Source organism: Solea solea, unplaced genomic scaffold, assembly GCF_958295425.1.
Source record: "Solea solea unplaced genomic scaffold, fSolSol10.1 scaffold_41, whole genome shotgun sequence".
NCBI classification, from domain to species: Eukaryota; Metazoa; Chordata; class Actinopteri; order Pleuronectiformes; family Soleidae; genus Solea; species Solea solea.
Genome location: NW_026704052.1, coordinates 6,192 through 18,624, shown reverse-complemented (window position 1 = coordinate 18,624; position 12,433 = coordinate 6,192). Strand labels below are relative to the sequence as shown.

General features: G+C 41.0%; 4 non-coding genes and 1 pseudogene across 4 annotated transcripts; 1 reads left to right on the top strand and 4 right to left on the bottom strand.

The window, feature by feature from the left end:
* Positions 1–104: 104 nt before the first annotated feature.
* LOC131450350 (U5 spliceosomal RNA) lies at positions 105–217 on the bottom strand. The gene has a single exon (XR_009235265.1). It is a non-coding gene; the product is annotated as a U5 spliceosomal RNA (small nuclear RNA).
* Positions 218–827: 610 nt separating this feature from the next.
* LOC131450107 (U1 spliceosomal RNA) lies at positions 828–991 on the bottom strand. The gene has a single exon (XR_009235045.1). It is a non-coding gene; the product is annotated as a U1 spliceosomal RNA (small nuclear RNA).
* Positions 992–1,393: 402 nt separating this feature from the next.
* LOC131450383 (5S ribosomal RNA) lies at positions 1,394–1,512 on the top strand. The gene has a single exon (XR_009235296.1). It is a non-coding gene; the product is annotated as a 5S ribosomal RNA (ribosomal RNA).
* Positions 1,513–1,645: 133 nt separating this feature from the next.
* On the bottom strand, positions 1,646–1,846 carry LOC131450272 (U2 spliceosomal RNA; annotated as a pseudogene).
* Positions 1,847–3,200: 1,354 nt separating this feature from the next.
* Positions 3,201–3,314, bottom strand: LOC131450367 (U5 spliceosomal RNA). The gene has a single exon (XR_009235281.1). It is a non-coding gene; the product is annotated as a U5 spliceosomal RNA (small nuclear RNA).
* Positions 3,315–12,433: the final 9,119 nt, after the last annotated feature.

The following is a 12,433-nucleotide window of genomic DNA, read 5'->3' as shown; positions in this document are numbered from 1 at the left end:
CGCATAACAAAGGCTGCTGCTGCTCACCTCCACCCCCAGGTGATCTAAGTGCACCTCTGAGCCGTGACGGACAGCTGCTTGACATTTGACACACTCAAAGGGCACAGCCATACAGCAAAGCCCACCAAAAATAACTTAAACTCTTGGACGTTCCTCTCCACGGAAGTCTTTAGTAAAAGGCGAAAGACTTGAGCATTTTGAAGAAAAACCAGAGTCAACATAGCCCCTCTCCTTGAGAGCAGCCAAGGAGTCTATCCGCCAGAGTCACCACAGTCTCGGTCGGCCCGGCCGGCCACCTTGGGACAGCCTTTCTTCAACGTTTTTGGTTTGCCGGCCAATCAACCGCCCACATTTGACTGCATGTTTGGAAGCGCATTCTTACCGTTGGTTGTGCGCTGCAGTTTTCTATCAACCGCTGAGGCTGTGGCACATTCCTCGCTCACGGGGGACACCTCCAAGGTTTAGTGGTAGATGTGAGCGCATGAGCAAAGCAGCTCTGTGTCACACCGAGCAGTACAAACTGCCGGGCCGTTTCGACCCTCGCTCCAATATCAGGTCAATGTACAGGAGTGGACGGAGAAAGCGCTAAAGTATTAACCCTTGGCATGATGGCCATGGATCCATCTCGAACAATCCAGTTCTACCTACAAAGAGCCGGGAAAGGGAGCATGACATTTCCTCAGAGCTAAAAGACAACACCCACAAGCATCCCATTCCCAGCAACTTGGAAAGACTGGGGATGTCGCTCTGCGAGCACGTGAGAAGCCTGGAGATGGGCACACAAGGCGGAACCTTGGGCGGCTGACCTTTGCTTACAACTACGTCATCGGGGGAGAGCGCGGACGCAGTACCCCACTAGCAAAAACTATGCAGTCAAGATTCCCACGTTTGGGGAATTTGCAGGGGTCAGCACAACCAGAGTGCAATGGCTGAGCCTCGCCCTGGGTGAACCACCTTCTTGATCATGGTATCTCCCCTGCCAGGTAAGTATGAGGTGTACTTGCCCAGCACTGGGTGGCTGTTCCCAGACACAGCTCTTTGGCTGATGGTGCAGGAAATGGATAGTCCCAGAGTCCAATGCCTTGACTCAGGTGCTCGTTAATGCTGTGCTGTGTTCAACTTCCACCTCCAGCACACATTGGAGAGGAAACACTCGACCTTTTCACTGGCATACCTGGCTGTCATTTCCTATCGATTCAGCAACAACTGCACCTGACGGCACCAACAGCAGCTTACCCATCTCGGTGTAGCTTCCTAATACTGGAATAGAGTGTAGCAGGTAGTGGCGATAAAGGCTCAAGTGCAGTGTGTTCGGAAGGCTGACTTTTGAGCCCCTCCACGAGCAGGGGGCCTTGCCTGGTCTATAAAAGGAGTCTGTGTCACCTGCCCGCCGGCTTACGGCCACACCACCCTGAGCACGCCCGATCTCGTCTGATCTCGGAAGCTAAGCAGGGTCGGGCCTGGTTAGTACTTGGATGGGAGACTGCCTGGGAATACCAGGTGCTGTAAGCTTTTACACTGCAGCACGCTTTACACTGCTGCTTCCTTACAAGAAACGTGGGCTTGCAATTACGTTGACGCACGGGCACACATTAATGTCCTTCCAGTTTCAGCCTTGCTTTGGTTTTCACAGAAAAAAAAAAGAGAACGGTGCACCGTTCCTGGTGGCACTGCAATACCAGGTCAATGCAAGGAGTGAAGAGAGTAAGCCCCAGGTTTCACCGCCCAATGCTCAAAAATGCATTTAATATTTAATCCCCATATAGAGGACATATCAGATATTAAACTGATAAGAACAGATACTACACTTGATCTTAGCCAAAAGCAGTGCCGGCCCTGAGTAATTTGGTGCCCTAGGCAAGATTTTAGCTGGTGCCCCCTTGCATCGCTGCAGTCAATTTCACAATCAACTTTCACACAATCACACAGAAACTGCATGTGTGTACTCAAGATTTTATTTCTTTGAGTAAAAAATATCACACCAAATAAGGCAAACATATTAAGCCGAACACTGCACACGAAAACAAGTGACATAAAATGAATTAAAAATACAATTTAAATATAGTATTGCACAAAATAATAAATTATGAAACCAGTGCAGACATAACAACACACACTATTGCACACAGTATAAGAAAAAAAAATGAGAGACCTCTTGATTCACCGGGCTGTGCAGAGGTAGACGGGACAGGAGTACCTGATGCTGTGTCACTGGGCTGTGCAGAGGTAGACAGGACAGCAGCACCTGATGCTGTGTCACTCGGGGTGGTACTGAAATATTTTAAAAGTGCATCTGAAGAGAGAAGAGAAGTATATGTATTTGATGACTGCATGTTAATAAAAAAAAACAGATGCTTGGTGTGCTATACATGAGACTAACATAGACTAATAATGAAAATGTGATGAGATTCATTCAACTTTATTGTCATTGCAATGCAATTCAGTCTAACCACAGTGCAAAAACCAGTATATGCATATATAGCCTATGAATGATATGGGAAAGCTAAGGTATGAAATATTAACTGTCATACACTTTAACTGCACTTTAACACTGATGTAAACTTTAACCAACATAAACTGTGACACATAAAACCAAACGTTTTTCTTCCTCTTCTTTCCTTCTTTTCCTTCCTTGGGCGCCGGATGGCTTCAGTCTTTTGGACATAATTTCGATACAGTGTCATTAATCTTTTTCTTCGTCTCTGGGTCACGGTCCGGTCAGATTCAGGCAGCTGGCCTCTTGACCCCGCCCCCCTCACCTCTGTGAGCAACGGCTCGTTTCACCCAGAAAAAAGGCTTCTGCATTATTTAATAGTCTTTGCTATGACTTTATGTTGCTGTGGGCTTATATAATATTTCGAATATATATATATAGTATATATATATATATTTTTTTTTATTATTTTTTTTCCCCGTTTTCGGCGCCCCCTAGGGATGACGGCGCCCCTAGCATTTGCCTATACTGCCTATGCCCAGGGCCGGCTCTGCCCAAAAGGCCGAGAAGCAATGGCCCACAAGTGTCTGGGGCCAACTCAAATTCTTGGCACACAAGTTACTTGTTGTGGTGCCATGTTTGTAAGTGTGCATAGCAAACGCTGCTGCTGATCACCTCCGCCCCAAGGTAATCTAAGTGCACCTCTGAGTCTTGAATCAAGACTCATGATAGACAGCTGCTTGACATTTGACACACTCAAAGGGCGCAGCCATACAGCAAAGCCCACCAAAAATCACTTAAACTCTTGAACGTTCCTCTCCACGGAAATCTTTAGTAAAAGGGCGAAAGACTTGTGCATTTTGAAGAAAAACCAGAGTCAACATAGCTCCTCTCCTTGAGAGCAGCCAAGGAGTCTATCCGCCGGAGTCAACGCAGTCTCGGTCGGCCCGGCCGGCCACCATGGGACAGCCTTTCTTCAATGTTTTTGGTTTGTCGGCCATTAAACCGCCCACATTTGACTGCATGTTTGGAAGCGCATTCTTACTGTTGGTTGTGTGCTGCAGTTTTCTATCGATCGCTGAGGCTGTGGCACATTTGAAGCGGCAGCTTCAGCAGCAGACTCAGGAAGACAAAGACTCAGGAAGACAAAGACAAAGGAGTCTAAACCGGAGTCTAACAATGAGGCTAATGAGGCCAAGTACCTGGCTGCAATTGTTTTTCTAACTTTCACATATGTGCACTTTTTCCATTCCTGTTTATGTTTCCTCTCGCAGATATTACAAACCTCACATTCACTCACAGCATCACCGTAATCTATCCTCACTTATATATCCCACCCGCTCCTCACACATCCAACACCTTGTTGCAGGGGGCCTGTGTGCCAGTCAGCTACACGCAAGACTGAGTTCATCTCTGGCTTTGCTACTGAGCAATGCCTGGACTTCCTTGCTCTCACTGAGACTTGGATACTACCCTCCAACACAGCCACCCCTGTGGCTCTCTCCTCCACCCACTCTTTCTCCCACACACCCAGATCCACTGGAAGAGGTGGTGAGACAGGTCTGCTCATCAACCCCAACTGGACTTTCACTCTTTACCCACTGCCACACTTCTCTTCACAGTCATTTGAATTTCATGCTGTAACTATAACTCACCTAGTAAAACTAATCATTGTTCTCATCTACCGTCCACCAGGCCCATTGGGACACTTCTTGGAGGAACTGATGTCCTCCTTTCAAACATCGCAGAAAATGGCCCACCACTTGTTCTTCTTGGCGACTTCAACATCCAGTCAGAGAAGTCATCCGATCTACTTATTTTAATTTCCTCTCTTTCTCTCTCACTTGCTCCTTCTCCACCAACTCAAAAAGCTGGCAACCACCTTGACCTAATTTTCACCAGAAACTGCTCCACCTCTAACCTCAAGGTAACTCTACTTCATGTCTCTGGTCATTTCTTCATATCCTACTCTCTCCCACTCTCCCAATCTGATGATCTCATCTCATCAGATATTGCACTTGTCCGTCTTAACATTCGATCTCTCTCCCCCTCCTCTCTGTCCTCAACTGTTCTATCAGCACTTCCTTCAGCTGACTCCTTCTCCCTCATGCATCCCTCTCTTGTTTACATGTTGCACAACATCCAAAGGATACGACCTCTTCTAACCCAGAAGGCAGCACAGGTTCTGGCCCAGCCTCTTGTCATCTCACGCTTGGACTACTGCAACTCCCTCCTGGCTGGTCTCCCTGCGTGTTCCATATGACCTCTGCAACTCATCCAGAATGCAGCAGCTCGACTGGTCTTCAACTTACCAAAATTCTCCCACACTACACCGCTCCTCCACTCCCTTCACTGGCTTCCTATAGCTGTTCGCTTCCGCTTCAAGACTCGATCCATGCTACAAACGGATCCGGTCCAGCCTATTTCACCATTCAAGTGCCACAACTGCAACAACAATCAACTTTCTACTGAGACAGACAAACCCAACTTAAAGGGTTTTTTTCGATCAGTTTGATCAAACCTTAATTATTTTGGAAGATTATTTGTTCTTTATTCAATACATATTTGATACTTGCTCTGCTTTCCTTTTCCAGATCAACGCTGAGTTTATGCGAATTACAACAGTTCCCTTGGAGACAAAGTTCTTGGCGCAGTTGGACAAGCACACGTCCAAACTGCTGGATGTCATCAGGAGCAAGGGAGGACGTGTGCAAGAACAGACCAAGAGGACCTTGCAGGTTTTAGATGAGGTATCTATGTATAAGTTGGTTATCAGTGGGATCCATAGTTGAATAGTTGGTGTGTGTGTGTGTGCTGTGTGTGCTTTTAATAAGTTGTAACTGTTCTCACTCAGACTGTGGACATCACAATAAGAAGAGAGTGCATCCTTAAATCTTTGATGATCTACCTGGGTGAACCTGTTCATCACCTCATCAAAGAATACCAGGTAAGGGCATCTCTCTCACTAACAGAGACAACATCCACACACCCGTTATTGTTGAGATGCAGCATAGCACTGTATATTTTAATAAACATTCATTTGATTTGTGACTATTTAAATGTTATGGCTGGGTTAGTTTTAGTTTTTTTTTATTTTGAAACTGAGAGCTCTTGCTTCTGTTATTTATCCAGTAAAATGTCCAGTGTTTAAGAAATGGGGAGACAAACTGTAGTGCCCCAAAAAATTGCTTTCGTCAAGATTTAGTTTGAGCCCTTTTCTCAACCATTTCAGAACTTTCAATCTTCATGTACATCTTTTACTCTAATCTCCACCACTTCAGGCATTTTTTAAATAATTTCATGTCATTCAACGTCCTTTAAATCCTTCCAATCAGCTATTGCTTCTGCTATGTTAACGTTACTTCAGCAATCTTCAACTGTTGCACTTAAACATGCCTTTTCAACATATCAGCTGCTTTGAGCACTTTGAAAACCATTCATCTCTCAACTTAAAAGTTTTACTTTTTAGCTATAGCATCAGCATTTTCAGCAATGCCTCAGCAGTTTCTTCAGTGGATTCAGCATTGCTTCAACAATGGTGTTCATTGTTGAACATGCATTGTCTTCAGGAAATGCTCCTTCTAGTTGTCCTCATTTGTTGTTTTTTGTGTTATGCAGGAAAATGAAGCTGACGAACTGGAGCAGGCAACGATGGCTATCGTTGTCAGTGGACAAGAGGACATTAAAATAGTCATCGATGGAATAGAGGTCCTGAAAGAGGTGCCCACAACTGCAACGGCTGTTGCAATGTTCTTCGGGCTCACCTACGCACTCAAACTAAAATATCCGAAAAATTTGCAGCACACCCTTGAATTTGTGCAAAAAGTCCTGATGGAGCTTGGTGGAAAAAATATGTCCCCAAAAGTTCATAGGCTGAGCACCCTGCTTTACAACCCAGAGTAGGCAGAGTTGAATTCAACTCACTCGCCTGATTTTGTTTTCCCATTGCTGAGAACAATTTATAATGTTTCTACAACCAAGACTTTGTACCCTTTTGAGGTTGGTGTTCGGAGTTTGCACTTGCATGACAGCATTTCCACTGCAATATTGACAAAAGTTTCTGCCCAAGTTATCACAGGCACGAGTGGGCAGTGTGCTGAAAACTGGAGAGTGACTACATTTGCACTGCAGTGTTTGCACAGATTTTTGAATGTCAGATTTTTTAGCCCAAGAGAGGGCCAGGAGCTACCTCACATGTTTGCATTGAATTAAGGAGATTCACACAAATCATCTGACAACACTTTATTTTAAGGAATAATACCTGTATTACGTTCCATTTTGAAATAGGACAATTTTCTGATTTTGTTTTTAGGAGCATTTTCTGTTACTATTAGTAACTTATTTTAGTCAGTATTTAATTTACATTTTCAAGCGAAAAAACTGCATGTATGGTACATTTGGTTCTCGCTGAACAGAAACAGACATTTCTTGGTTGCTCTTTGTATTTGAGAAGGACTGTTCTAAAGGACTATGTTTAACTATTTTGGGGAAGCAATACAGTTATTGAAAAATGTTTTATTCAACAATAAAAAATGTGTTGAAAAGGAATGTTTTCTGAGTATTAAATCAAAGTGTATTAAAAGTAATTCTATATACATTAAATGATGACAACTTAAGAAAAACAGTTTGCTTCCACTTTCAAAAGTCATTTACATGGATTTAAAGTATTCAGGTTTAATGAAGTGGATTATTTACATCAAGTAATAAAACCAATGTAATTATTTTAATTTTGGAAAACTTAAATAATTGGTTTGCTTCACCTTCAGAAATTGGTTTACAAGTTAATTATTTCAGGTAAAACAAAATTAATTATTTACATTCATGTCAATGCTATAATATTAGGTGTGACAGATTACTTCAATTTTTTTAAGTTGAGCCAATGTTTAATTTTTTTCCGTGTGCTCCTGGTCTCTCTCTCTCTTCTGTCTCTACCTCATCTCCCTCTTGTCCTTTCTCTCCCCCCTTTCTGTCCCCCACCTCTCCTCTGTCTACCATTTTCCTTTCACACCAACCGGTCAGGGGAAGAGGGCCGCACATCTCTGAGCCTGGTTCTGTCAGAGATTTCTTCCTGTTAAGAAGGAGTTTTTTCTTTCCCTCTAACTTTGCGCAGGGACACCGCTGAAAATAACTAGAACTGAAAATAACTAGGACTGAAAATAACTAGTACCGCAAGCGGTGAATGAACGGGAGATGAGCTAGAGGACTCGCGGCGACGTGGCCACACGGAGAGTCGCGAGCTCTCAAGCTCAAACCCGTTCAGAGCCGCTTGCGCTACTAGTTTATACTTTCATTAATTTTTCAGCTTCTTAAATGTAAAACAAAAACAATCTCTCACCTGGGTGGAAACGGCATCAGCAGGATAAGCGAATAATGAGGACAATAAAGCTCCTTCAGGTAAATGTTTTGGTACTTTGTTATCCCTGAATTAATGGATTCACTAATCAATGCATCTGTATGATAAATATTACAGCACCTCGGGATTTTTTTTTTTGGATTTCAAATGATATTGTACAACAACAATATTTCTTATTTTCACCATCTGACAACACTTCATCTGTAGCTGAGATGGAAACAGGGTCGTCAGATCAAGAGGTACAGACATGTCAAGAGGATGCTGCTCCAATGGACAACACAGGTGGACAGCAGGGTGCCACATGGAAAATCCTTGCATTCACCAGGGGCCGCGTTATTGGTTGTATGCGCACCAAGTTTAACATTAAATGGGACCATGCGCCTGGGTGTTGAGTCTTTTCCTCGCCAAATATGAAGGTGAGGAAAAGACTTTACTTGATAAGATTGATGTTATATGCTGTGCTCTGACCAACATGTGCCCAAGTGTTGTTCTGAAGCTACCTTACACACCTTACAAAAAGGGCTAAGCTACAGTCAAAAAGTGTCAACCATATTAACAGTTTAAAGACCGATTGTGGTTCAGGTCAAATGGGATTCAGAGTCAGATTCCGATTTGTCGTAGTCGTAGTCGTCAATCCAGTCAGGATGAGAATATAAGTCAGTGAGCTTGTAATTGGGAAGGGTGGAAAAATTCATCATTTGGACAGACTTATCAATTGCACTTTTCAGAGTCATCATAATCACTTTTTAACATGTGGAAATGAGCATTTCATGGGTTGTACACTCAAAGGGCCAGCCCTTTGTGTGTATTCCACAGTACAAAGGACTGGGTGAGGTATAATCTGTCAAATATTAGCCTCATGAATGAACTTTTCAGGCAAAATAATGACACAACAGGACAAGAACACAACGAGACACTGCGAGTTGGGCTAGCTACGGTAAGTAAAGACATTAAAGACCTTAAAGAGGTATGACACAGAGTAACCACACTAAAAGACAAACTGAAAAAGGAAATTTAAGAAGAAATGATCAATCTACAACAAGAGATTGAGCGTAAACTAACTAACTAACTAACTAATTTAATAATTTAAATGAACTATAGACACAGAAGGGGAATCTTGACCCTTAACCCTTAACAACATACTAATACGTCATACTACATGTGACGTCGACAGACTGTCTGCAACTGATTGGCAGAGTGTCCGCACTGGAAGAGTTGAGTGGCGTATTTCAGTTCATTGACTGTGGTACAGGGAGTCTGCACTCCAGTCATGCAGAAAGATTCTGTGAACACATTTTTTTTAACCCCTTTTGGATTTTTTTTGTGGATATCTTTGGCTGTGTTGATGTAAATTGCTTGAAATTTGGAGTAGATGAAGTCAATTTTTATGTAATATAAATCTACCAGTCAAGGAATATCAACATTTTTCATTATCATATAACAAACAGCAGGCCATTTCAATCAATATCTGAAGCTAAAATGATTTGGGTGTATTTTAGGGATATCATAGTATGGTGTGAATGTGGGTTTAGGAATGAATGTGTGTGTGTGTGTGCAACTCCAGACACTTCTTTTTCTCACATCAAGTTCAAATCGACATGATACACAGGCACCTACACCTACAAAGAGGCTCATACACACTCATACATTCACTCCTTTGAGTAAAAAAAAAAACAGGCATCTTGAGGGACTTCAAAGGCTTGCCCTCTATGTGAACCCAAACAAAAGTCTGGTTTTGTTTACACAGGTGCAATTACAGGTAAACACCATGTTTCACTTTGTTTTGGGCTCAATTCATCCTGTGTCAAAGACACAGCCTCAGACGCTCAGAAGTCCTCGACCTCATCAACATCAGTCACAATGTACTGAAAAAGAAAAAGGTTAAGTAATTCATCAAAACTGACCCTAAGCCTATCATATTATAGTGATTACATGTAAAAATAATAACATCAAATCAAACATAAGGTAGATGTTTTGTATGACCTGTGTGATCATCCGTTTCTGATGAAGTTTAAAATCCATAATTTGTATTAGTAGTTTATGATTTCACTTTCACTGAACTCAGTACCACTTATACTTCATATACTAGTAGTATGGAGTACTTTTACTGTATACGTTTTGGAGGAATATAGGGTCAAAGTTCACTTTTTGTAACAAACAATAGGGTAATAATTTTTGATGAAGTATAAAATCCTTTTTTGCTAGTAATATGAAGTACTTTTAATGTATACTTTTGGAGTAACATGGACTCCCTTCACTCCTTTTTTTCAATTTTACGTAAACTGCAATAACCAAGCAGTTTTATTTCTGGTTTTCAAAATAAAGTCCTATTGGAAGCGATTACAACATACTGAAAAACAAATGTTCAAATTATATGTCAATTTAATTTATTATATAACAATTATATCACATTATAGTGATTACATGTAAAATACGTGTTGAATATTTTCTAGATTCTGTCATTTTTCAGCTTCTTATATGTGAATATTTTTTAGTTTCTGTAATTTTTCATCTTCTTAAATGTGAATATTTTGTAGTTTCTGTCATTTTTCAGCTTCTTAAATGTGAATATTTTTGACTTTCGTTTGCAATTACAGATAAACACAATACACTTTGTTTGGGGCTCAATTCATCCTGACGGTCAAGACACAGCCTGAGACACTGAAGCGCACAACCTCATCAACCATCAGTTACAATGTACTGATTATATATTAATTATATATCAAAACTTACCCTAACCCTATCATATTATAGTGATTACATGTAAAATAATTACATCAAATCAAGCATAAGGTAGATGTATTGTATGACTTTTGTAATCATCTTTTTTAATTATAAAATGTATTCATATATTAGTAGTATGGAGTACTTTTACAGTATACTTATTGAGTAATCCTGGGTCAAATTTCCCTTCTTTTTTTTTACACTTGAACAATGATAAAAACGTTCTTCTTGGTGCCAGTGATTTTATTGTGCAAGAAACACTGTGAATCTGTGAATATAGTAGAGAAGACGTTCATGAATAACCATCAATAATCTGTGTGGCGCTGTCTTACTGTGTACTTCTAGTGGCAGTCACTCATTCATCATCCTCACACTGACACCTACTGGCGAGAAACGGAATTTTTTTGCTGTTTTTTTTTTTACAGATGACCAAGGCCTTTGAAATGATATAAGCAAGAAAAATAATGGGGGGCGTACTTCATATACTAGTAGTATGAAATACTTTTACTGTATATGTTTTGGAGGAATATAGGGTCATAACAGGATAATCATTTTTTGGCCATCAGGCAACTGTAATTCCACAATATTGTGTTGTCAGCTGCCTAAATTATGTAAAATCCGATTAATGCTATGTTATTTATTCAAATCAAGTCTCTAACACAACAAAATGTGTGATAAATGAAGGGCTCTGAATACTTTTCAGATGCACTGTATTGATACATGATTTTCTTCACACATTTTGAATTTGAAAATGCTCAGTGGGACCTGAGGAAGTGGACCTGAGGTTTTGCCAATCCTCACAGCAGGCTCCCTGCTAAGTGAAATTCTTTTTTGTGTTTGGGATACAACTGCTCAAATGGATCAAATACCTGAAACTGTGTGAGAATTCCAATTGTGGGAAAAAGAAATGCAAATAATTTCATGACCACTGTCTTATATAATCTAGTAACATGTATTGATATAGACACACAGGAGCTATATGCACAACCACCCACACCTGAAAAAAAAACACTGAAAAATACATACCCACACACACATCATATATGGTGTTGAGAGAAATAATGTTTAGAACCACTTTTAAATAACCTTGTTGATGCTGTCTCTGTGTATCCTGAAAGTTTTTCTTGCACATACAGTGATAAAAGATAAAATTCTCCTCCATGGTCCACCCTCACTTGGTCCCAAAGGCCATAGGTCTCAACAGCATTCCTGCTTAAGCAATGAAAAGGGAAATAAAAGATAAAAAGAAATTAACTGTCTCATTCTGTCATGAGGCCTTGTCTCAAATTCCACATCCTATCACAAGTTCATAAGACATATTTTAACATCAGGGGGTAGAGTGGCTCAGTGGTTAAGACCAGTACTCTGTGTGCGAAAGACACCATGGTCTTAATGGTCGCAAGTTCGACTCCACCCCTGGCTGATTGTACTCAATTCTATTGTTAGTCCCTTTGGATAAAAGTGTCTGCTAAATGACATGTAATGTAAAACTTTGATGGGTTCATCAACTGGCTGCTGCTTCACAGTATGTATCCTTTCATTTATAAGACCACCTAAATACATAAAATACAATACAAACTTTTTTTTCTAAAACTTTAACCCATGTCATGCTTCATTAGAAAATGTAGAAAAAGGATTTAACTACAAAAAAATCCAACAGGGAAAAGACTTTCAAGTGACCTAAACATTGTTCAAACCAGGCAGTCCATTCCAAGTTGGTTCCTTTCTCTCTCTCTCACACACACACACACACACACACACGCTGTCTCTCACACACACACACACACACACACACACACACATTTTGGGAGGCAGGTTCTCATAAGATTAACTTTTAACTCGCATTAGATTAACTTTTTACTAGGAGCACAGTAGCCCCTAACTGAACATTTTAGGAGAGCAAGCAAAACATTTAGGGGCGC